The sequence below is a fragment of the Anabrus simplex genome, chromosome 1, assembly GCF_040414725.1.
Source record: "Anabrus simplex isolate iqAnaSimp1 chromosome 1, ASM4041472v1, whole genome shotgun sequence".
NCBI classification, from domain to species: domain Eukaryota; kingdom Metazoa; phylum Arthropoda; class Insecta; order Orthoptera; family Tettigoniidae; genus Anabrus; species Anabrus simplex.
Genome location: NC_090265.1, coordinates 1,302,572,960 through 1,302,598,994, shown reverse-complemented (window position 1 = coordinate 1,302,598,994; position 26,035 = coordinate 1,302,572,960). Strand labels below are relative to the sequence as shown.

The 26,035-nt window shown below is 38.1% G+C and overlaps 1 protein-coding gene across 1 annotated transcript in view; it reads left to right on the top strand.

Moving 5' to 3' along the window:
- Positions 1-26,035, top strand: part of LOC136858781 (small conductance calcium-activated potassium channel protein) — a 421,579-nt gene that overhangs the window by 172,519 nt on the left and 223,025 nt on the right. The gene's annotated exons all lie outside the window — the stretch shown is intronic.

Genomic DNA, 26,035 nt, shown 5'->3' with positions numbered 1-26,035 from the left:
AAAATTAGTATAATATTTAAAACAATTATTTAACAGGACTTCCACTTGGAATGTAACACATTTAAATACATGGTTTACAACATTTATACTAGTTTATACTATTTTTCCTTTTTTTTAATTTGTTCATAATCTATTAAATTATATTCAAAAGTACAGTGTTACATGTCGAAATGAATATATCTTCGGTCATTCTAAAAATATTAACATAGGGATAAATATTATTGTAGAGTCTCTCTGTCAGTTGGGGAGTTCTTATGCACTTAAGTCTTAGCCTTTGATAGAAAGAATATATTTCTAGGACGACTTATTTTATGAGGCATATATGTTAATGACTTCAGTATGTTTGAGAAAACATTTAAAAATTAATTATTTTATACAGCAAAGTGAAATCTCTGCAACTTAGTCTGTGGCGCAAGCTATTCACACCATGTTCCTTTAGTTTACCTGAATAATTTATGAAGGTTGGGTATTTACCTGTTATTTTATAAGTCATGAATTTTAAAACTTGTTTTGAGCACTCTCGATAAGATTGATATTTTCTGTGGTCACTGGGTTCCAAATAATTGAGCCGTACTCAAGTCTGGACCCGACAAATGAGTTAAACAAGGTTATTACTGTCTATGGATGAAATGATAATGGATTCCTTATAATGAAGCATAACATTTTAAGAGCATTATTAGTTTTCTGAATTTCGTCTTCAAATCTTAAATCTTCATTGAATGTTATTCTTAAATCCATTTTCGTCTTGACACGAGTTAATATGTCAGTATCCATTGAGCAGTTATGTTTAATCTTCCGTTTCTTCCGAATAAATGTCATGGCTACACATTTATCTATATTCTAATTTAACTTATTCTGTTTGCTCCAGTATACAATAGAATCTAAATCGTTTTGAAGTTATTGACAATCAGATACTGTTTTAATAGATTTGTATATTTTTATATCATCAGCAAAAATAAGAATTTCAGATGATATTATAGCTTCCGGTATGGCATTAACAAAGATAATAGCAAAGGCCCCAAGTTAGAACCTTGAGGAACTCCAGAATTCACATCAAATTTGGAAGATATATGACCTTTATAACTTAAAACCTGAGTTCTATCCTTTAAATACGACACAAATAAGTTTTGTAATCTAGTAGAAAATCCAAAGGAAAAATATTCATTAAGCAATCATGATTAACCTGGTCAAAAGCTTTTTGAAAATCCGTGTAAATTACATCAACTTGAGCATATTCATCTAAACTAGCGGATACATATTCAGTAAGTTCGAAAGATTTGTTTCTGTGGATCTTCTCGCCATGAATCTGTGTTGTCTCGATGAGATACTATTTTTAACATGATCATAAATTTGTTTGTACAATATAATTTCAAAAATTTTGGCTGGGACACAAACAATTGTAACAGGTCTAAAATTATTGAAAAATTTTATACCTCCAGTTTTATATACAGGAGTAATCTTGGTAAGTTTCCACAAGTCACGGAATGTCTCTGTTTTAACAATTAGGTTGAAGAGAATGGGAAAGGATATACTAACACTTCTCTACAACCTTCCGGGATATATGGGGGAATATCATGAGGTCCTACTGATTTCTTCGCTTTTAGGTGGTCAATTGCTTTATGGACTTCGTCTATAGTTATATGCTCTATATTAAGTACGCCTATTTCGTTTAATTGATCATTATTCCTAAATTCCCAATTATATTTAACCTTTTCACGAGAGTATATAGTTCCGAAATAGTCTACAAATCATTGCAAGAAACAGTTCGTAGTCAATAACCGATAAAACGTACATAGTGGGGCCGAATTGCTCCGCACAACCGGTCATGTGTAAGTGAATTAGCCCTAATGCCATACGTGAAATGTTCTCATAAAATATTTTTATTTAAAGGTAATTATGGAATTTCTGGATACGTTTAGCGGAGACGATGAAAAGATTCCTGTGAAGAAACGAATCTGATGTTCCTTCTCGCACAGCTAAGAATAAAATTAATCCGAAATATTGTAACAACTGTCAGATATGTGTATACGATGAATACTTAAAACCACTATTTAACGTATTGACTGAGCTACAGGTTGAAAAATTGGTGGTTGTAATTCATTTTGTTAATTCTTTATTTTGGGTTGTGTATGAAATTGAAGCGAATGTGTTCGGTGATATATAGTGAAGAAGATTGACGTGAATTTTAATTTTTACCTATAGTGAAACCAAGTCTGTGTTTGTGACAGCCAATCTCGAGAACCACTGAACAGATTTTGATATAGTCTTCACCGTTGAGTAGAGTATTTTTGACGAAGGGCAGAAGTACGCAACATTAATCTGCAACAATAGGCAGCTGATTAGTGGCTATTGTAATGAAGGAAGTCGAATAAATAACGACCATCCGAATGCTTCCTTTGGTTAGGCTGCCTAGACGTGTACGATGGATAGTACGACTGTGTAGAAAAATTGTGGCGAACAGAAACCTCTACAAAAATTGACCGCGGTGATGTATACTGAACGTAATCGTAAAAGCCAGCCCTGAATATGTGTTTAATTTTTCATTAAAAATCAACGTCAAGATTAGAAAACAATTTTGGAAATACTCACGTAATTTTTATCAAAAGAAATTGTTTATACGTCTCAACTATAAGATTAAAGTACCCTTAAAATTTATCATTTATGCGAATGGTTTGAGTTATCGCTGAAAGATTTGCATATCACATGGAGGCCCGGCTCCTGGGATGAAATTTCCGCGTTGAAATCTTCTGTTCAAGGAATCCTAGGTTCAATTCCAGGCCAGGTCGTGTATTTTATCCGATTCATTCTTCTAGTTCGGGGACGTGAACACATACCTCCTCATAGGGCTGGAGTCAGGATGGGTATCTCAAAATACGGCCAAGTCCACACGTGTGGCACAGTTCGCATCTCGAACCCAAAAGGGTGTAGGAAAAGCGGCAGAAGAAGAATTGGAAAAAGATTACGGCCGAAAGTGACTCGAAACAACACCGCACTGAGTTTCTTACCTATATGATAGGAAATGCAATTAAAGTCATCCACAAGACATGCTATCGGACCTACCATCATAAATTCAAAACTATGATCCGGTGCAAATTCTATACATGCAACAACCCGCCATCGCACTGAATCCCGGATGCACTGATGTATCCCTGTACAATTGCTTATAAACAAAAGAGGGGGATGGGAGGATCAAATTAAGAGAGCGAAATGAAAGGGGTTGGCGGCTCTCTCAGTTGTTAAGACTTTGGAGACAAAGTACCCGCGTGTAAAATGTAGTATTCAAAGCATGATGCTAAAGACATTAGTGTTGAGCAGAGTACTGTATGGAGCTGAACTATGTGGTCTAGAGGAAGGAAGAGATATGCTAAACCACATTACTTGTAAATTTAGTAAGGTGTTGATGCGACTCCCGCAGTGTACAACAGATTCGGGGGCGATAGTAATTTGTGGGGAGTACAGGTATATAGAATTTGAATGTGTGATGAGGGTACTTTATTATTGTATGAAATTAAAGAGAAAGGGGGGCTATAGTGTTACAATCGGCTTACCAGCAACAGCTGAAAAGTATGTATGATGTTGGAGTTCACTCATGAAGTGTCGGCAACCATGGATGCAGGAGACCAAGTTGATGCAGTATTCACATATCTTAGAAAAGCATTCGATAAAGTTGATCACGATGTACTTTTATTATTTACTTTTATTATTTACTTTTATTATTATTATTTATTATTATTGTAAACATTTTCAAAACAATTCGTTCACAGGTGGACTGTAGATTTCTTTAGAAACACCTCAATAGCATATCACGTTGGAGCGATATTAACAAGTTAGATTTTAACATTAACAAGTGTCATGTGATGGTATTTTCCAGGAATAAAAATAAAATTAGTCACTCCTATAATATTTTGAATACTAATCTGTCATCAGTGAATTCTATCAAGGATCTTGGTGGGCATCTTGACGCTAAATTGACGTTCTCTCTACACATAAACGAAGTTGTTGCAGATATTTACAGATTATTACGTAGGATTCAGGTGAATAAGGTGGATGTGGCAACATCCAGTTCATGAAGTTTTGCCATGGCAATAACACTTGTGTGCGGTGGAGTGTTGTCCTGATGGAAGATGACCTTTTTCCTTGCCAAACCATGCCTTGTTTCGCGTATCTTTTTCTGTAGTTTGTCTAGGAGATTTGTATAGTATTTCTCCGTACTTTTTGGGCCAGTAGGAAGATAATCGATCAGCAGAATGCCTTTTGCATCCCAGAAAACTGAGGCTATGACCTTTCCGGCCGAACGCACTGCCTTTGCCTTCTTTGGTGGTGGTGAATCAGCATGTTTCCACTGCTTTGACTGCTGTTTTGTCTCTGGGGTATAGTAGTGGACCCAAGTTTCATCTGTAGTCACAAACCGGCGCAAAAAATCTTGTTGCTTGCACTGAAAACAGACCAGACTTTGTTGGGACATTTCCAGTCTGGTGCGTTTATTGTCCAATGTCAAGAACCGCGGCACCCATCTTGCGGATAATTTTTACATACACAATTCTTCGGTTAAAATATAATATACCCGTTCAGGAGACATCCCTACAGCTTCAGCAATCTCCCGCACTTTCAGTCGACGATCCTCCATGACCATTTTATGCACTTTTGCGATAAATTCTGGGGTCGTAACACTCTTTGGCCGCCCACTACGCGGATCATCATCCAAGCTCTCCGTCCAAATTTAAACTCGCTGGTCCACTTGGAAACAGTTGAAAATGAAGGAGCGGAGTCCTCCAGTGTGTTCTGAAAGTCAGCATGAATTTCCTTTGCTTTTATACCTTTCTTTACAAAGTATTTAATCACTGCTCGAATCACAGTTTTTTCCATTGTCACAAATCACTACGCGGGAACAACAACAAAGAGTCGTCACTACCACACTCTTGCAGCTAGAGCACTGACACGCCACGTGTTCACTCACAAAGGATGTATGATTATTGTGCGGGAACCTCGTTGCTCTAGCACTGACATCTAGCGGTGATTCCGAGAACTTTACAAACCGTTCTCGTAGGATTCATTAAGAGATGCACACGTGACTTCACAAATCCCGAGGCAATAAAGCTATTATACAACTCCTTTGTAAGAAGTCGGCTAGAATATGCATCGACGATTTGGAATCCCACCTTTAAACTATATGAAGACAAAGTTGAAATGGTGCAAAACAAATTTCTTAGATACCTTACGTACAAAATAACTCATAATTACCCTAAATTTGATTCGTATGATGACTTAATGAAACAACTTGGCTATAAGTCCTTAGGAAAAAACGACTTATTGCAGTTCTTCTATTTGCCTACAAATTATGTAACAAACTTATTGGTAGCTATAACTTGCTCTCTCTCTGTTCAACTTGTCTGTCTCTAATCCATCTGCACGCCCAAAGCATGTTACTTTGTATTGGTTTAGATCAAGAACCCAACAAGATAGTAAATCACCAGTGTTAAACCCAATGGAATATTTAATAAATATAGCAATAAGTACAGACTAGATATATTTGCAACACATACACATCCATAGTACAACAATGTAAACATATCACTTTATTGTATTATATTATAAGTTAAAATCCCACTTTGCTGATTCCTATTGTTAAGCTCATAACTTTAGTTATCTTTCTAGTTTCTAGTTATACCGTCTACCTCATCATCATTATTATCATCAATAACATCACTACCATCATGTATAATTACAGTACTAATGCAACTTTAAAGCCGGTCGTAAATCATTTTAATTGCAATATTTTTAATACCTTGTTATACTATGTGCATATGTAACTGAATATTTGTACTGTTATGTTGCTGAAGAAAAGTGAATTTTTATTTAATTTATGACTTTATTTTACAAGGACTTTCATAAGAGATATTACAATTTGAATTTAATATTTTTTATCTAATGAAATGGTATATGTATATTTGATTCGCATCATTAGGTTTGTACCTGTCTGAAGCACAATAAATAAATAAATAAATAAATAAATAAATAAATAAATAAATAAATAAATAAAGAGTATGTTACATTCATAATTCCGCTGGACTAATTACCACTTCATGATTACCTCTTTCGAGTACTCCTGCATCTAGTAATTTTCTAACTTATAGTCTTTACTTTCCGTTTCACAGCATGCGAAGAAGTTCGCGTATACATAGAACGTAGTGCTTTGAGAAAGGACCAGAGTTAGAGTCGCCGAGCTCGAAAGCTGTAGTCGCTTAAGTGCGGCCAGTATCGAGTATTCGGGAGATAGTAGGTTCGAACCCCACTGTTCACAGATCTGAAGCAAATGCTTGGGCTGTACCTTAATTAAGGCCACGGACGCTTCTTTCCCACTCCTAGCCCTTCCCTGACCCATGGCCGCCAAAAGGCCTATCTGTGTCCCGTAAAGCAACATACAAGAAAAAAGGAGGTAGAGTCGTCTGTGCTCTGTGGCGATCCTAATGCGGGGTAATCACTCGTGACTTAACTTTATACTAGTGTCCACAGTCGTACAGTTCCCCGACACGTTCGGAATCACTTGACACAAAAAAACAGACTTTAATTGATGTAGGCGCATAACACGTAGTTTGAAGTATGCCAAAACTCACTTGACGCTTGCAGATAGAAATTATTGAAAGTCACTTCAAAAGTTGAAAATGCAGATAGCATTGATTTAAGAAGTGAAATGATGGAACACAGTTCATGGTTGTTTACCACTGAAAATGATGAAACTAAATACCGTTCACTTGTAGTGCAGTGTCTGTGGTTACTTGCCACAACGAATATTAATATTGTCGCACTTGACACAAAAATTGCTATTTAAGAGTTTATCCGTAAGACACTGCTAATAGGGATGAAATAAATAACAACTTGTCAGTCACTCTTAGCACAGTAAACAAATTCATCTCCGTAAAGGCCATGAAGGCCCTTGGAAGGGTGGGGAAGGTAAAGGCTTCCACCAACCGTAACCTGGGCACGTGATGGGGTAGAGTGTTTAGCTCTACGTCCAGCCGCCTTTGCTCCCTCCCCCCAGTAATAAATCTGATACTCATTTTTGGTGTAGGCTGAGTGAACCTCAGGACTATATGAACCTCTGGAAGTGGAAATGTCGTTTCTTGAACTTTACGACTTCCTGACGGGGGTTCGAACTCACGTCCTTTCGGGCGAACCGAGCACGCCTTTACCGCCTCGGCCAGGCAGCCCCTTCTTAGCACAATGAGTCTCGTAAAATAACAAATTCACTGAAGAATATTTAGAATTATGTACAAGAATGAGCAGAAATCAGTTCGAATCCAATTAAGATTAATACTAGAGTGGATTATCAGTTTACGGTGCTCACATTCAATAGTGCGGTTGCCACAGTTTATCGTACTCAAAATGGATCACCAACACTTAAGTGTAGAATTGCAGACAATAGGCCAACACTTGTGTTATCACGAAGAAATATTTTAAACACTTTTAAATATCACAGTTACTGAAATAATGTTTTAACACCTACATAGCAATGGAATAAGTTAAACGCTTCACTTGGGTATTGACCGAAGAAATATTAAGTTCCGCAGTACTAGTTCGGTTTTCGGCGTGAGATCGTACACGTCGTGCTTGATAATTATTACGTTGTCACTTGACCCTACTGTTGACGGAGAGAATAACATAGGTTCTAGCCATGCAGAGCCCTTGTCGAAGAATGCTTGTCTATTGCTGTGTAGCCATGCCTTTTATATGGTCAACACACAACTAAAGCAGTTCTTAACTATCTTTCTGGAGGAGTACGCAAGAGGCTGAGATCATGCATTCTTGTGTCGAACAATCAGAAATATGCATATTTCGAAGAAAAATGTTTCCCTGCTTTAGCTTTATATTCCTTAAATCCATGTAGTCCAAAATAACACAAGGGCTTTATCACTTTCTTACTTATTATATAATGTATTTTCATTTTTTTATGTTTCATGTTTAGTTTAATACTTTAATATTATAAAAATGTACTTACTGTGATCATAAATCTGTATTGTATTATAAGAAGACGCCTCAATGGCATGTACATCATGATCAATAAATTCAATTCAATTCAATTCAATTCAATTCAACGCCTACACCTCATATGATAACGTGATTATATTAGTGGATTTATTCGAAAATCCCTCGGTCGATTTTCTTGAGATTTGATAATGGAGACTTTCTTGTAATTGGTTACAGAATGGTGTATCACACAAAACGATACGACCATTATTATAGAAGTGTTTTTTCTAAATCTCTAAATCGAAAGTTCTCGAATGCCTGACTTGTTTTTCCATGTGTATCCATGTCACGAGGCAAGTTGACGAGTTCGACGGGTTAGTCTACCTCGCTCCTGCATCTACGTCATTCACACCTGTTTAACTCTCATGCTCGCTCGTCCTGACAGATGTAAACACATCGAACTTGGAGTTCTCGGCACGCGTGATAATTATAGGACATCGCTCTTAATGTCCGGTTCCATGGCTAAATGGTTAGCGTGCTGACCTTTGGACACAGGGGTCCCGGGTTCTATTCCCGGCAGAGTCGGGAATTTTAACCATCATTGGTTAATTTCGCTGGCACGGGGACTGGGTATATGTGTCGTCTTAATCATCATTTCATCCCCATTACGAAGCGCAGGTCCCCTACGGGCGTCAAGTAAAAAGACCTGCACCTGGCGAGCCAAACTTGTCCTCGGACACTCCCGACACTAAAAGCTATACGCCATTTCATTTTTCATAGCTCTTAATAAATACGGCATATGCTGTGCGTTTCGGGTACTGTATGTATGTATGTATGTAACACTACCTACCTCTCCCTATTATGGATCCTAAATTACTTTCAACACAGTAGCCTGTATTAGGACGTTCGGTTACCCGATCAAGGTGGAAATTCGTAAAGTGCTACAACTCTGGCTAAAAGTTGAATAGGTGGATTTAAGTCGATGAGCGAAATTGGGTGTAATTCCTATGCATACAATACTGTATGTATGTTGGGTAATCAGCCCGAAGGCTGGTTTGATCCTCTGCAGCTTCGCCAACAGCTGTCATATATAGCCTAGGCGTCGCTGAAGAGGCGTACTAGGGAAACGAGGAGTGAGGTAGTTTCCCGTTACTTTCCTCACCGAGCCAGCAGTTGCCCTTACATATCAGTCTGCCAAGCCCACTGAAATGTGTGCACCAACTGACCCTATGAGCGATATTTTCACACCATTCATAACAGGGACTGGCTGCATAAGGAATGGTATTACTAGCATCACTCATACCTCAGTCACTTTCATATTGTCAAAGGCAAGGATGAGACTGTGACAGGTCAATGAAAGTAACAAATTTGTTATACCCCATACCAGAAGACATAGTGCACTGTAAACACTACATCTCGCTAGCAAAGGCATGCATACAATACTAAATACCTGAAATGTTACACTTAATCCTTACCTGGTATTCTATGACTATTAATCACCATACATTCAAATTCCCTGTGAATTAGTAATGGCATATTGCACCCTTGCAGAGCTCCTTCGGTATTGACTGGATGTCCAAAATGTTGCCTCGGCTGCCCTAAAAAAAAAACTTACCGAAGGTGTGTGAGATCCTCTTCTCAGGCGCGATCAGTCCCCGTCGTCGAATCGGGATGCATAGGGATAGTGCATTTGGAAAAACTACTCACTATAATAATTTATGACACAGACTGATTTCAATAAAAATGTGTATATAAAATTTTTATTGATAAAATCAAAAAAAGAAAAGTAAAGATAATTTTTATAAAATGTAAAATAAATTTTGTTAATATTATATCATTACCATATGAGACTGTACAAACTAAAATTCTCATAATAACACACATGACCACCTCGTTTATCAATAAAAATATTTTAATTAATTATTAATTTTTTATATCAAATAATAATTTCCATATTTGTCCGTCCAATTACTTGATATCAGTGTAACTGTACACCTTTACTAGGATAGTAACGTTTATATATAACATGTGGATCAATAAATGACAGTAATAATAATAAGAAGAATATTTAATAATAATAATAATAATAATAATAATAATAATAATAATAATAATAATAATAATAATATCGGTGTGAATGAATTTACTGTGGCTAACACAAAATTAATCGTCAGAATAGTATTTGCCATCCGTCAAAATAACAATAGTAATAGATACTTCTAATATATTAAAATAAATAAAATTTTGCTACTAATTAATTAATAAAATTATATTGGTATCACTGAAATGCATTGTAAACTATTTAAAAGAATTCAAAACGTCTCCACGATGCATCATAAATGCGTGTATAAAGTCTGGAAAACCAACATGAAAATGTAATACAATAGTAATAATAATAATAATAATAATAATTGAAATAATACGACGATTCTGCGTAAATCATAATCCAGAAATATTATTAATAACTCCTCAAATGTGTAAAATAAGTTTACAAACAAACATACAAGAAGTTACTGTAACTAAAAAAATATTTTAATTAATTTTTACTAATTAAATTGCAATCAAATTAATTAATTAATTAATTAATTATCTAGCTGACCACTGTAAACCATATATCTTGTGACTCAAATCTTCCAATATAGTGATATCAAATGAATTAGCAATGCATTGAAATAATAATAATAATAATATTGCAATAATAATAATAATAATAATAATAATAATTATAATAATATTAATAATAATATTATTTAATGAATATTATATCTATATTGGATATCATTAAATAAATCCTTAAGAATCAATATTTGCATACCAAAATCCAATACTATTGATAACCAAATCGTAGATAAAATTGGATAAAAAAATATAAAATGTTCATATTAAATTAGTTAATAAATCCACAATTGACTGACTCAAGTTATTAATATTATACTCATCAGGACTCCCTAATAGCCTGTGAATTGTAGTGGTAAAATATTAAATAATAAGAACCAATATTAATAATAATAATAATAATAATAATAATAATAATAATAATAATAATAATAATAATAATATTTTTAACCTGTCCTGGAATTACGGTACTATTGATCCACCATCCTGATAAACCATAACGTGTTTGTGTCTGTTACCTTAGAACATTCATTTACCATAATTAATGCCATTGGAATATAAACTTTATTTACAGTGCTTACTGAATTTTCTTCATCTATAAAACAATATTTGCCAGGATAGATTATAATTTAATGAAATACCTGATTCACTGTGTAAAGGCGTAAACATAAATTTCTCATAATAGGTTTTACAATATTAATAATAATAATAACATTTCTCCAAATAAAACTGTTACTGACTTCCCATGTGGAATTTATAATTTTAAATATCCTCTTTCCAGGTACACTAAACAATAATTTTTAACCTGAGAATGGACCTTGGTTGTTGCTGTATAAGAATCTAAAACTTTGCTTTTCATATATGCGAGTGTCCCTTTCTTAGATACCATAAATTAATGCGGAGAAACATATTCTCCCACTTACAATATAATATACCCTAAATTATTCTACTATATACACCAAGCGAGATAACACAGCCAGAAACCATAACCTAATGCCTAAATTTGCGCTAATATATATATAAATGTACATTGACACATGCTCATATCAAAACTATTGGTTTATTTCAGCGTCCAAGTATATTTTAATTCGCTGAAACCTGACCACAGCCCAGTACACATATTACTGTGGTCCCCACACAATAGAATACACTGACACTGTAAAGACAATAAAAGAATGCACCTAAAGATTGCTAATAAAAAAATATATATACATATATAATAATAATAATAATAATAATCATCTGTTGTAACCAACGAAAGTAGTTCCTACTAGCGAGCATTCATAACAGCTCAGTTGGGTGTCCAATGTTGCCAACATAATATTAAAATTGCACTCAAATGCGTACGATAACTTTTCTCTTAGTAAGCGATATTGTGTCACAGTTGAAATATCATAAGTATCATTTGGTCCTTCTAAAACATACATCATCTTTGACTGGATTATTTTCCCACTACATTTTTCATTTACGGAGTCATTTCCATTTCATTCTGCATAAATTCTACTACATCTCAGCTATCACGCTGGTCACCTTCATTTCCAGTGATATTTGAGAATATGTTCACCATACTCTTTGTTCTATATACTTTTCTTCAGCAAATAACATCATATATTTCTATATAATCATAACTATGGACCTTCAAACATCTCAAACATTATTTACCGTCACCCAATATCATGCCTATTGCTCAACAACACTTCGATTTACTTGAACCAAAATTATTTATTAGCACCGTCCACCCAACTGTTTAATTATGGTACTTGCCATAGCAACAAAATATGGATGTATCTGTGTTACTGTCGCCCAACCAGAATTTTCGACAGTAACTATCATATATATGTGGTTTCATCGTTACTTCACTTCATCACTCATCTACCACGGTGTCTATGTTTGCGTCAAACAAATAAAATATCTGCATAAATAAAATACTGACAATACTAATAATAATAATAATAATAGCGCAAGTATACGCAAACTGCTCATTATAATTGCCTCAAAAATAAAATATACTTTAGTCGATACTGACAGATCAAATTATACTTCCAAACTATATCACACCTGATTAATAATAATAATAATATTTACACTGATCCTGAACTGAATTATCCTAATTATCTGGCTGTGTACTCGGGTTTCTAGTTATACCACCGTCACTCGCATACCTATTTACATCAAGATATCATTATCAAAGAAAAGCTTTAGATTCTATTAGAAATATGAGATTTGTACTCACATTGCTGACATTTCGGGATCATCCAGGACTTGAGGCAGCCATGTTGTTTTACAGATTCATGACAAACATATTAATACCATTGATCATTCTTCCTGTATCCGACATTGGCTTATATACTAATTTTCACCCGTGTTAACACTTTTACACACTTTTTTTCTTCTTGCTCATAATATTAAATATGACAACTTGTTATAACACTCAACATTAAACACTATAATATATATACAACACACGCAGTACTCAGATATCTTGTAACTTAAGCATGATTTAACGTACTATGCTCTAGCTCACGTTTGCTTCTAATGCAGCGAAGTCTTTCGTGGTATCTACACTCCCCTTTGTATTCACAAAGCAGCTGGGAAGGGTCTGACCTAAAAATCTGTAGATAGTGAAAGTGCCTTCTCCCCTCAACGTTCCAACCCTCAACTAACTGCTCAGAGTAGCAGGCAAATATTCTCCACTCAACTACGGCTTACAAATACATGTTAGAATGTCTAAGTTCTTCTGCGGCTACATATTCAAACTGTGTCATATAAGACGCAACTACTGCACAATTCAAAGTTTCATTTCAACCCTGCGTAGATTGAACACTTATAAAATCTGTTAATCTGTTAATCCACTCACTAATGTGGTTTCAAACACTTTACCAACTCAGCTTATGTTTATCAGACTTGACTCCATCTCCAATATAGTGGTGAATACACATAACTCAATACAACTGTACTTGAGAACGGAGCGAAATTAAAATACGTCTGAACGCAAGGAGACTCTGGGTGATGACTGGCCAGTGGGAAGCTACTGCTCGGGGATGTTTGGCGCACTTATCGGCGTAAGAACACTAAATTTTTACACCTAAGATCCCAATTAAAATAGTGCTGGGTAGCTCCAAAATAAAGTTACTAAAAAAATGAAATGTCCTACACACAAAATTTCCATAATTGCATGTTACCACCATGGTGCATCGTGATTATTGAACTGTTCATAATTTCACTCACAATATAGTAGGCGTCAGATGGACTATATCTCGTCCTGCGCTGCTGAACCACTCTCCGCGCTGGCAAGGGATTCCCACTGCTGTTGCTATCGAACACCTGGGTATGCAAATACTACAATCCGTTACCAACAAACCAGTAAGTTGGTCAAGAATTATTACAATAATTATTTACATCTCCTCTTGACATAATCTTCATTAATTACTGACCGGGATTAATTATGAGCCACATACCATTTTGTCGCGCTAAATTTTGAAAGTATTTGAATGCAGTGATCTGATTGGAGCACACACTCCGTTATTCATCTGTATGGACGAGTCCATTCCAAATTAAGGGAATTCAGGTAGCTAGGACCACGATTCTCTATCTCACTCACTCACTCCAGTACTTTTCCACTACTGCTGCGTAATTTCGAAAGATGACGCAATAACAGGTGTTCCAAAGATATCAATTTATTTTTATCAGAGAAAAGAAGCGTGGGTTTCTGTCAAGGCTTCGTTCTCACGCAATGGCTACTAGAAATTTCAATGCTGTCCTTTGTTTCAACCTGCCGGACTACTACCATTAGTTATTAAATACAATTATTAAAATTTAGCCAATCAGACTCATCTGATGGGTGCAACATGGCCTCCGGAGAGACCTGATTCAGGTCTTTCGAGTTGATGCCCATGGACACTCAGCGGTTCTGAGAGGATGTTGCCCTAACTAAGATCAAATTGAATGTTGAAGGCGCCACACGCATCCACTCCCTGAACCATAATAATGAATAAATTAAAATTCCCTACCCGATCGGGAGCCGAACCTGGGACCCCTTACACCAAAAGATAGCATGTCAAAGACCAAATTTTCTTCTAAAATCTTCACGAAACTCCATTCCCACTAACAGCAGTCTGTACTAACATACATTTCATCACCAACGAGGTGGAACGAAGCTTCGTCCGAGGAGGATATTAAGTGTAGGTGTGTTTGTCCTTTGTATACATTTACAAGACTCCACTCACCATTGACCCGGATCTAATTGTGAAGATGGTGATGATGTTAACGGAATATTTAAAAATAAGTTATTCGACATGCTCCTTATCTGTCATCAGAGGGATAGAGTACTGAGAATCGGTTTATATAGGAATGTATCTCTTGTGTGTTGGAAATAATGCAAAAACCGCTCTCTATTGCCAAGTTACAAGCTTCATACATATGAAGACCGTAACTTGCAGGATTTTAATAGCTGTGTGAACTTTCATCTTATGATGTATAATGGTATATTTTGAACAATACCGGTACGTATAATTCCAGTAAAAAAAGAGCCATGACACTTCACGGTATATTTTCTTCAGACTAAAGTTATTCCTTCGACAGGATTATGTTTAGCTCCTTTGACTACTGTGGGAGTTGGCTGTGCGATTAGAGTCGCGCAGCTGTGAGCTTGCATCCGCGAGATAGTGGGTTTGAATTCCACTGTCGGCAGCCCTGAAGATGGTTTTCCGTGGTTTCCCATTTTCACGCCAGGCAAGTGCTGGGGCTGTACCTTAATTAAGGCCACGGCCACTTCCTTCCCACTCCTAGACCTTCTCTATCCCATCGTCGCCATAAGACCTATCTGTGTCGGTGTTACGTAAAGCAAATATCAAAAAGAAAAGTTCCTTAGACTATACTAATGACTGCTCTATTGTGATCACGAAACCTTCTGAGACTACTCGCAGGCAATATTTCGTTTGGCACATTCTTGGCAACACGTGGGATGACAGTCTGGTATTATGAAAACGAACACCGTTGAGTTATTTTTGGATCCACCTTTCTAACGCTCTTCTGAACCGGACGTCATCTTTAGTGTCAATCATTTTAATTAAACCTGTTATCTATAAATACTGTATCTACAAAACGGAGATGTTAACCGCCAATCATTTACCGCATTGGAAAAAAGATAAGCCGAGATATAGCTTGAAGAATTGAACCATATTCAAAGGAAACGCAACAAAATTCCATTACGTTGTTTGGTCCGATAATAACAATTTTCGTGTTTTTCCTATTTGAGAACTTCAAAATTGTATAGATTACTTTTATAAGTCGGGATACATATATTGTTACTCTCGGCTGTGAACAAATAAACAAGAGAAACGGAGTTGCATGTCAAAGACCGAATCTTCTTCTCAAAATTCCCACTAATAGCCATCTTCACCAAAAATTTCATCACCATGGATGTGGAACGAGGCCTCGTCCGATAAGAATATTAAATGTTGGTGTATTTGTCTTTTGTATGCATTTACTAGACTCCTCTCACAAAATGTGCTCCTACGTACAAGGTCACCTGACTGAAGAGCATGTGCCACAGTCTGTAATGATTCAGTAGCCATTTGTGCAGACCCATATGATTTGCTCACTTGTTGCGCAAGAGAATGAAGTGATTTTTAGGGGAATTTTCCAAACGACGACCAATGTCATCTAACGTTTCTTCGGTGAGAATCCTACACTACACTTTTGGTTTCTTAAGCTGGATACTCTTAGTTCCCAGAAATTTGATTTAAGGATTGTCTTACGACTTAGAACGTCTCCACTCGGGAATTTCTCATGGAACCGTCCTTGAACTTCACACGAGACGACTGAGTTAACACATATGAATCATACATAAAGACACACTATGCCGATGAAAACGCAGGAGCCATAACAATATGATTAATTAGAGAATTAAGAACAAAACGCACGTACATACTCGAGAACAACTGAAATAAGACTGCAACATCTGACACGTGCACAAGATCAGATAGCAGGAATGCGCGCACACTCAAAACAAAGGCGGGGCTCAGAGAACAAAACATGCGATGGAATACCGCGCCATCCCCTTGATGCGCGCGGCGAGCAAACGTGGGGCTCGCCCATAGCTGAAACACCGCGCGCGCCGGAGTAGAGCATATCTGCATATTGCGTGTTTCCAGACAACGAACCAGAGTCTTCAATGTCTTAACTTCCTTACGAAAACACAGTGCCCAAGTTGAGAGGTATCAAGTTGGAGGAAATAACATGATTTAGTGGTTAATTAATCAGCACTGATCTGCTTCAGGGCAGTCGCCCAAGGGCAGATTTCGTATTAGTCGTTTACCTAGAATTTTCTTAAATAATTTCAAAGAATTAGGAAATTTACCGAACATCTCCCTTAAATTCTTATCGGTTCAAGGACGTTATCTTATGGTCAGCTAGCAGGGATGCGCGCACACACAAAACAAAGGCCGGGATCAGAGAACAAGAGATTCAATATAAGTTTCTTTATCTCTATATGTGGAGTAAGAATAATATACGAAAAATTAAGGAATTGACTGTTCTTATTGATTTTGATATTGAGTCCATTAGAGGTTAAATGGTGTAGTTACTACGATTCCACTGAGATTTATTCATTTGTCTGATTGAGTTACTCTTCATTATAGTTGTTCGGAATTAACTCGTTGGCTGAATGGTCAGCGTACTGGCATTCGGTTCAGATGGTCCCGGGTTCGATTCCCGGCCCGGTGGGGGAGTTTAATTGCTTCTGATTAATTCTTCTGGCTCGGCGACTGGGTTTTGGTGTCCGTCCCAACACTCTCCTCTTCATATTCAGACAACATACCACACTACCAACCACCACAGAAACACGCAATAGTGATTACATCCCTCCAAATAAGGTTGGAGTCAGGAAGGGCATCCGGCCATAAAACAGGGCCATATCCACATGTGCTATGCAGTTTGCACCCGCGACCCCACATGTGTGGGAAAAAATGCGGTAGGAAAGAAGAAGGGGAATATAGTTGTTCGGAATTACTGTGAACTTCGAGTGTTTAATGTTGGATGAGTAGACTAGTAGGAAAATGAACTGAGAGTCATGTGATTTGCTAAAAGACCTATTTTTAATTGTAAAGTAACGTGTTTACTTTTACGTCTATGCCAGTTACTAATGGAGCCGCCAAACAGGGCTGGTTAAGGACAAGTTCGGTTCACTTGGAAGAATGTGGCTTATCTTCCCTATGAGAATGTCGAGAAACTGAGAAACGAGGCTTCCTGTTCTGGAAAACCCGTAGCCCGTGGGTTCACTCATCATAGAACACAAATGAGTATGGTAAATTCCTTGGGGCAGAGGCGGCTGGGTACAGTGACAACCACTCGTGTCGCTTTGGTACTAATGTTACGAGCGGTGGGAACGTTTACTTTACAATCCTCCCTGTGAGGACATGACACTTGGCTTTTCTATCAGATATTTTAGTACCTGAACTAGTAGAATCTGATGAGTAATACAGTAAACAAAATATCTTTATACAGCTTTTATACTTTCACCATCTGTGTCGGACATCTATAGACCGTAACCGGACGTTATTTACATATCAAACTTGGAGACTCTTCTGAATGAAAAAGTACCATCTAAGTATCCGGATGACACTGACCACCACAGGCCATCATTTAAATCAGCAAAACTGGAGTGGCTTTACGACAATGATGGAGAAATTCAAATCTTAATAGACTAAAAACGAAAAACGTACAGTGCCTAACAAAAATACCCAAGTTAGCCACACAAATTGTGCAATTCCAAGAATCCGAAGCTGAAATACAAAGAACAGGGATACTGAAGAACTAATGTCTTTAGCCATCCAAACTAAACCAAATACCATGGCGCAACAGCCCCGAAGGGCCATGGGCTAACAAACGACTGCTTCTCAGCTCGAAGACCTGCAGATTATGAGGTGTGTGTGGTCAGCACGACGAAGTCCAGGGCCGCCATCTCACCGTCAGATGGCTCCTCATTTGTAATCACGTATGCTGAGTGGACCTCGAACCAGCCCTCAGATACAGGTAAAATTCCCTGGCCTGGCCGGAAATCGGACCCGAGGCCTCCGGGTAAGAGACAGACACGCTACCCTTACACCACGGGGCCGGCTCTTTAGCCGTCTAGGAATCATTAATCGACAACACAGATGCATTTGAAGGACAATTTTAGTATATGCCAGCGAGTAAATGCGTATGATGTGGTCAATCGTTTACAATGTAACTGTTTTGGTTGTATCAGACCGATTTCAATTAAACTGTGGTAGGATGATCAATTAAGATATCATTAATATAATGGCAATAGTCATTTTACTGTATAGTACTATTTTCCTGCTTCAAATTAGTTCTTTGTTGCTGCAGCTTTAAGTGAAATGAGGTATATTGAAGATGTGTATTGCAATGAAACTTGTTAGGATAATCGATCGAGACATCACTGTACGCCTGTCATTGTTACATAGGTTGTCCACAGTATGGCAAAATAATAGCTTCTGAACAGGATTCCAGCAGTTTCCTCGTTCGTTATTTGAACCGCTTGAAGATGATATTCTAAGAAAACATCTTCAAGAAGGTTACTCCTGTCTTAGTCAGTGTAGAAGAAACGAAATCACAAAACATCGATCAATGCTTTTGAGAAGACAACAGGCACTGGATACTTCTCTCTGCTATATGAATCGAATGTAGTAAGATATCACATGGTCATTGTGGCGGCAACCTCAGCCGTAGTATTTGACTGTTGTGACCGGTTTCATGTCTTTCATTTCAGCCAGCTCCTCAGTTGATCCTAAGGCAAGCTGAACCTCGTTCCAGCCCTGGTCTAAAATTAAATTCCGTGAACTTTCCGGAATCGAACCTTATACCTATGGGTAAGAGACAGTCACGCTACTCCTACATGACAGAGCTGGCCCACATCTCAAAAAACACAAACAACCACATCTCGCTTGTTATTAAAATGTCCATAAAATATTGAGTAGCTGCATTTTTTATTACTGAGCATGATTTTTGATTGAACTGTTACGTTATGTCGATATTTCACTGTAGATGCTACATCTAAAATTTAAGTAAATTTGCTGCCAACAATAACTGAACAATAATTTCCAAGGTGGCCTACAATTGTATGGCTGGAGCAGCTCGAATAGTTACGTGACATAGGAACCATTTTAAGGTACTTTTCGAGCAACGTGTTAAGAGCTTCCTCACGCACTATTCCAGAAAGCGCCATGCTACGTCCTGTAGAATATCTCCACTAATACAAAAACGTATGACAGCTGTTTGCGGTCGATTATGACGGACAACGCCATCAACAATCCTGTAGACGAGCATCTTCCTAATTAGATCATAAGCAAAGTCGAATGAGATGAATCAGTCCATTGCACCTGATAATGATGCGTTCTACTAACTACTTTTACAGTTTTTAGAGGCGCTGATGTGCCAGTATTTTGTCTCTTTTTTTTCTATTGGCTTTACGTCGCACCGACACAGATATGTCTTATGGCGATGATAACTTAGTATTTTACCGGGCGAGTTGGCCGTGCGCGTAGAGGCACGCAGCTGTGAGCTTGCATCCGGGAGATAGTAGGTTCGAATCCCACTATCGGCAGCCCTGAAGAAGGTTTTCCGTGGTTTCCCATTTTCACACCAGGCAAATGCTGGGGCTGTACCTTAATAAAGGCCACGGCCGCTTCCTTCCAACTCCTAGCCCTTTCCTATCCCATCGTCGCCATAAGACCTATCTGTGTCGGTGCGACGTAAAGCCACTTGCAAAAAAAAATTAGTATTTTGTCCCACATGAGTTATTTTCCGTGCTGATAAATCTCTGAACCAGGATCGAACCTGCCAACGCGGAGTCAGAAGGCTAGCGGTATATCATCTGAGCCACTCAGCCCGGCTCTTATAGAGCTATCTGAATATGATAGGGTGGGTGTTTATGAGTTATATTTTGAGGGTCACTTAATGTTATATTTCATGATTACTAAAACTTATTTTTGAACATTCGAGTCAGTGAAAATAAGGAGCTAACTAAACTCTCAAGGGCAATTTGATCTCTTGTCCGGCTCCAAGGATGGTTAGCGTGCTGGCCTTTGGTCAGAGAGTCCTGAGTTCGATTTCCAGCAGGGTCGGGAATTTTAACAATCATTGGTTGTTTTGGCTGGCACGGAGGCTGGGTGTATGTATCGTCTTCATCAACATTTCATCCTCATCACGACGCGCAGGTCGCCTACGGGGGTCAAATCAAAAGACCTGCACATGGCGAGCCGAACACGTCCTGGGATTTCCCGGTACTAAAAACCATACGCTATTTCATTTCATCCGTTAATTTATAGAATCTAGGCTTATGACCTAACATTAAGAGTGATAGATTCACCGCACTGGCCATATTACAACCAAATCGTTCAAAAACGAAGCAGATTTCGGTCAGTAAATGTAGTAGCCATAATAGTATGATTATATGATCAAGAATTCTGAGTTTAAATATTTATGTTGATATTGAGAGAATTATTTCAACAATGTTTGATTCAGTATCCAAGATAAACTTTCGATTTGTATAGTCTGCTTAATATCAGGGCTGTTTGCTGAACATTTAGATTAGACACATTCAAAATAACCTTTTGTTTGCCGTAGTCCAATTACACAGGAGAGTTTCATCTACTAATTCATATTCATAGCTAATGTAAATAATTGCATACACTGGTTCAATAAATCAATGGAAGTGTTAACTGATATGTAAATGAAGTACTCATTAATGGACTGCTACCTATGTTGCATGAATTTTACCTCGGCTGAAAAGTTCGTAATAATTACAGGCTAACTCGAAAAGTATCCACAATATTTCAGTGTGGTACATTTCATTGCTTCACTATTCAGCCATAAATCTAGTCGACGGGACAATCATTTTTACTTGTAGTTAACGATTTAGTGTGCGCTATAAACAAGTAAAATTTGGATATTACTTCAACGAATTTCTGAATCAATGTGTTAATATTCTATCAGCCATTGGCTAAGATTCATCGCTGTATTACCGATGGCCATCACTTTTTCTTTCACAACTTGCTCTGCATCGCACCGACACAGATAGGTCTTGTAGCGACAATGGGATAGGAAAACACTAGCAGTGGAAAAGAAGCGGCCGTGATCTCAATTAAGGTACAGCCCCAGCATTTCCTTGGTGTTGTAAATGAGAAACCACGGAAAACCATTTTCAGGGATGCCGACAGTGGGGTTCGAACCCACTATCTCCCGAATGCAAGCTCACCACTGCGCGACCCTAACCACACGGCCAACTTGCTCGGGACCTACGTTCTTTCTAAAATATCTGAGAAATATTGTACAACGCTGGTAGATTTCGATCTTTGAATTATCCCTACTAGATCATACCTTAAGTGCTCAATAGGTAGACCAGTGGTCAAGTGCCTGATTTATGAACCCAAGTATGCGGGATCGATCTCTGTTAACTTAGTCGAATTTTTAAGAACGGTCATAACTCGTGGCACTCAATGTCATAGCCGTTGGGAAGTTAAGGAACACTCCACGTTACTCGACAAAATTAAATCAACACAGCCATAGCAAACGTTCAGTATAGCTATTACTAGTATCACAACTACAGTGCCAAAAAAAATTTTCGCTGTTTGTTTTTACGTCGCACGGACACAGATAGGTCTTATGGCGACGATGGGATAGGAAAGGCCTAGGAATGGGAAAGAAGCGGCCGTGGCCTTATTTAAGGTACAGCCCCAGCATTTGCTTGGTGTGAAAATGGGAAACCACGGAAAATCATCTTCAGGGGAAGCGACAGTGGGTTTTGAACCCACTATCACCCGGATGCAATCTCACAGCTGCGCGCCCTTACCGCACGGCCAACTCGCCCGGTAGTGCCAAAATTGGTGAGCATTCCGCATAAATAGCATCAATTCAGAAGGTCTACAGCACAGTATATGAGGCTATTATTATTATTATTATTATTATTATTATTATTAGATGCGAAAAAGACCAGAAAACTGATCACGCAAAGCTCACTTAGAAGTTGTGCATTTCCTTCTTTGCCAGGCAGCCTTCAGTTTTTCTCTCGTGGTTCTTCGTTCTTCTGTCCACTTAGCTCCTGTCTTCTTCTTGTGGTTTCTCTCTGACTCTACTTCCCACTTGTTGATTTTCGTTCTGTAGCAGGTTCGGTTAGCGATGTCGGCCACTTTGATTCCTGATTTTTCCAGGTCTTGGCGGATTTCCGTTGTTGTTGTTGTTATTATTATTATTATTATTATTATTATTTTTTTTTTTTTAATTGCCAATGGAATTAAGTTCGGAGGAATACTAGGTCAACTCACTGTCATGCTCCTGGAACCATTTTACGATGATACCAGGTTTGATGCAGTGCAGAATACTAATAGGAATCATTCGCTCGCTCTGAAAATACCAGTTACATTAACGAGTTATATGGCCGTCAACTAGTTGAACATATCTATGGGTGTCCATATATTAAGAGAACTCAATCCCTTGTAGCATAACAGCCTCCGTACTTAACATATCCATTATCAAATTACATGTTCAGTGCTCAATAATGTGTATCCATTTGATTCGTGCTGTTTTCAACACACTCATATCCCATCCTGTAAATTTGTATTCATCAAACTTGGATCCTCCTTCTGCTATCAATATTACAATTTCGAAGCTTCTTTGTAACCTGCTTGCAATATGTCTGGTTTATAATTGTTAGGAGAAATTCTTCTTCTTCTTAATCTGCTTACCCTCCAAGGTCGGTTTTTCACTCGGACTCAGCGACGGATCCCACCTCTACCGCCTCAAGGGCAGTGTCCTGGAGCTTCAGACTCTGGGCCGGGGGATACAACTGGGAAGGATAACCAGTACCTCACCCAGACGGCCTCACCTGCTATGCTGAACAGGGGCCTTGCGGCGGGATGGGAAGATTGGAAGGGATAGACAAGGAAGAGGGAAGGAAGCGGCCATGGCCTTAAGTTAGGTACCATCCCGGCATTTGCCTGGAGGAGAAGTGAGAAACCGCGGAAAACCACTTCCAGGATGGCTGAGGTGGAAATCGAACCCACCTCTACTCAGTTGACCTCCAAAGGCTGAGTGGACACCGTTCCAGCCCTCGCACCACTTTTCATATTTCGTGGCAGAGCCGGGAATCGAACCCGAGCCTCCGGAGGTGGCAGTTAATCACACTAACCAGTACACCACAGAGGCGGGTTAGGAGAAATTTCCTGATAAAATGGAAAACAATTAAACAAGGTCCACCTAAGTTAATACAAACACAGCTCAAATCTTGATTTGTAATGACTACGATGGACCTTCTTTTATAATTTTCAAGGGAATTTATATATATATATATACACACACTTGCCATAAGAAGAAAAGAAAAAGTGTTGGCCATCGGTGATTATTACAGCGATGAATCTTAGCCAATGGCTGATATTATATTAACATATTGATTCACATTTTCGTTGAAGTAATATCCAAATTCTACTTGTTTATAGCACACACAGAATCGTTAATTACATGCACAAAATGATTGTCCCGTCGACTAGATTTATGCATGAATAGAAACAGTGAAATGTACCACACTGAACCATTGTGGATACAGGAAACAATAATAACATAAGATCCATCAGCTGTAAGATGGTTATTCTCAAAGCAGTTTCATTGAGTGTAAAATATACTCAGTTTAGTGTTCTTGGAAATAAACCAAGTTTGAATAGAAACCATTTCGTTTCTAGAATTGTTGTATATACTTCCTTATACAGCACATGGACGTGATATCACATGAACTAAAGCTGTACTTGTGCTGCAAACAAACGTGCTGTTATTGTAATAGTTATGAAATTGCCCATCCTCATATAGAGGATAGCGTTCGGTGTAAATCGAATAATTAGGTAAACATTTTGTCATTATTAATTAGAATTTAGAAAGGAATTGTGTAAATTTCATCCGTTGTGAAATAGTTAACGTAATCAATTATCTTTTTCTTAAAGGTGCAGTTTTTATTGAGAATTTCTTCTTAGAGTGTATAATTTTATGTATATATTGTGCATTTTATTATTGTTAATTTCCGAGAACTATCGTCCTCTGATTTAATGTATCGAGCATCAGAGGAGCTTAACGACAGTTAAGAGGGTTGCTAGGCAACAGCGTAAAGCATGGCTTCAAAACATTCCATGTTCTGTTGAAAGGATTCCCTTACTTAATTTATACCTTGCATATGGGCTATTAGACCGTCCACAGTTTCTTTGTGAACTTGGTTTCGGAAATACAGCAGGGATATTTAATCAATCTAGAAGCTTGTCATTATCGTCCTTTGTTCTGCCTGTTGTTCGGACTTGCGCATCTTTCTTCACTTGGTGATTTTATACTTCTGTGGATATTTTGTACATATGAGATTGTCAAATCATCGACAACAGTTGAGTGACGTTTCTCCATACATTTTTCTTTTATTTAATATTGAGTGTAACTTTCATCTGAACTAGTTGTAACGGGTATCGTAGTTAATATCGTCGCGTACTAAGTGCAAGTGATGTCTGCCTCATAACCTGAGTTTCTAGAGAGTGTTAACAACAGTGTGTATGTATATGTATAATATGAATGACTCCACTCTGTCTATATGCGGGAAGTGACCGTGTCACAATATCGTTCGCCCTGAGTTGAAGTAAGAAGCAACAGAAGGCATCTTTTAGGATGGCCGGGGATGATACTTCAACCTAATTTTCTTTAGAGTAGTCACCACAGAAGCCTCCGTGGCTCAGGCGGTAGCGCGCCGGCCTCTCACCGCTGGGTTCCGTGGTTCAAATCCCGGTCACTCCAAGTGAGATTTGTGCTGGACAAAGCGGAGGCGAGACAGGTTTTTCTCCGGGTACTCCGGATTTCCCTGTCATCTTTCATTCCAGCAACACTCTCCACTATCATGTCATTTCACCTGTCAGTCATTAATTATTGCCCCAGAGGAGTGCGACAGGCTTCGGCAGCCGGCACAATTCCTATCCTCGCCGCTACATAGGGGCTTCATTCGTTCCATTCTTGACCCGGTCGAATGACTGGAAACAGGCTGTGGATTTTCAGTAGTCACCACAAAACCTGTCTTAGAGCTCAAATTCGTAGAAGAGCCCATAATTCAATCAAGTCTAGTCGGATTAGAAGTTACTATGTTAAACTCCAGATCACCCACGTGTAGTTATGAGTCAAATTATGTCGGGCTGAGTGGCTCAGACGGTTAAGGCGCTGGCCTTCTAACCCCAACTTGGCAGGTTCGATCCTGGCTCAGTCCGGTGGTTTTTTAAGGTGCTCAAATACGACAGCCTCGTGTTGGTAGATTTACTGGCACGTAAAAAGAATTCCTGCGGGACTAAATTCCGGCACCTCGGCGTCTCCGAAGACCGTAAGTGTAGTTAGTGGGACGTAAAGCAAATAATATTATAATTATAGTCAAATTTCAACTTTCAACTTT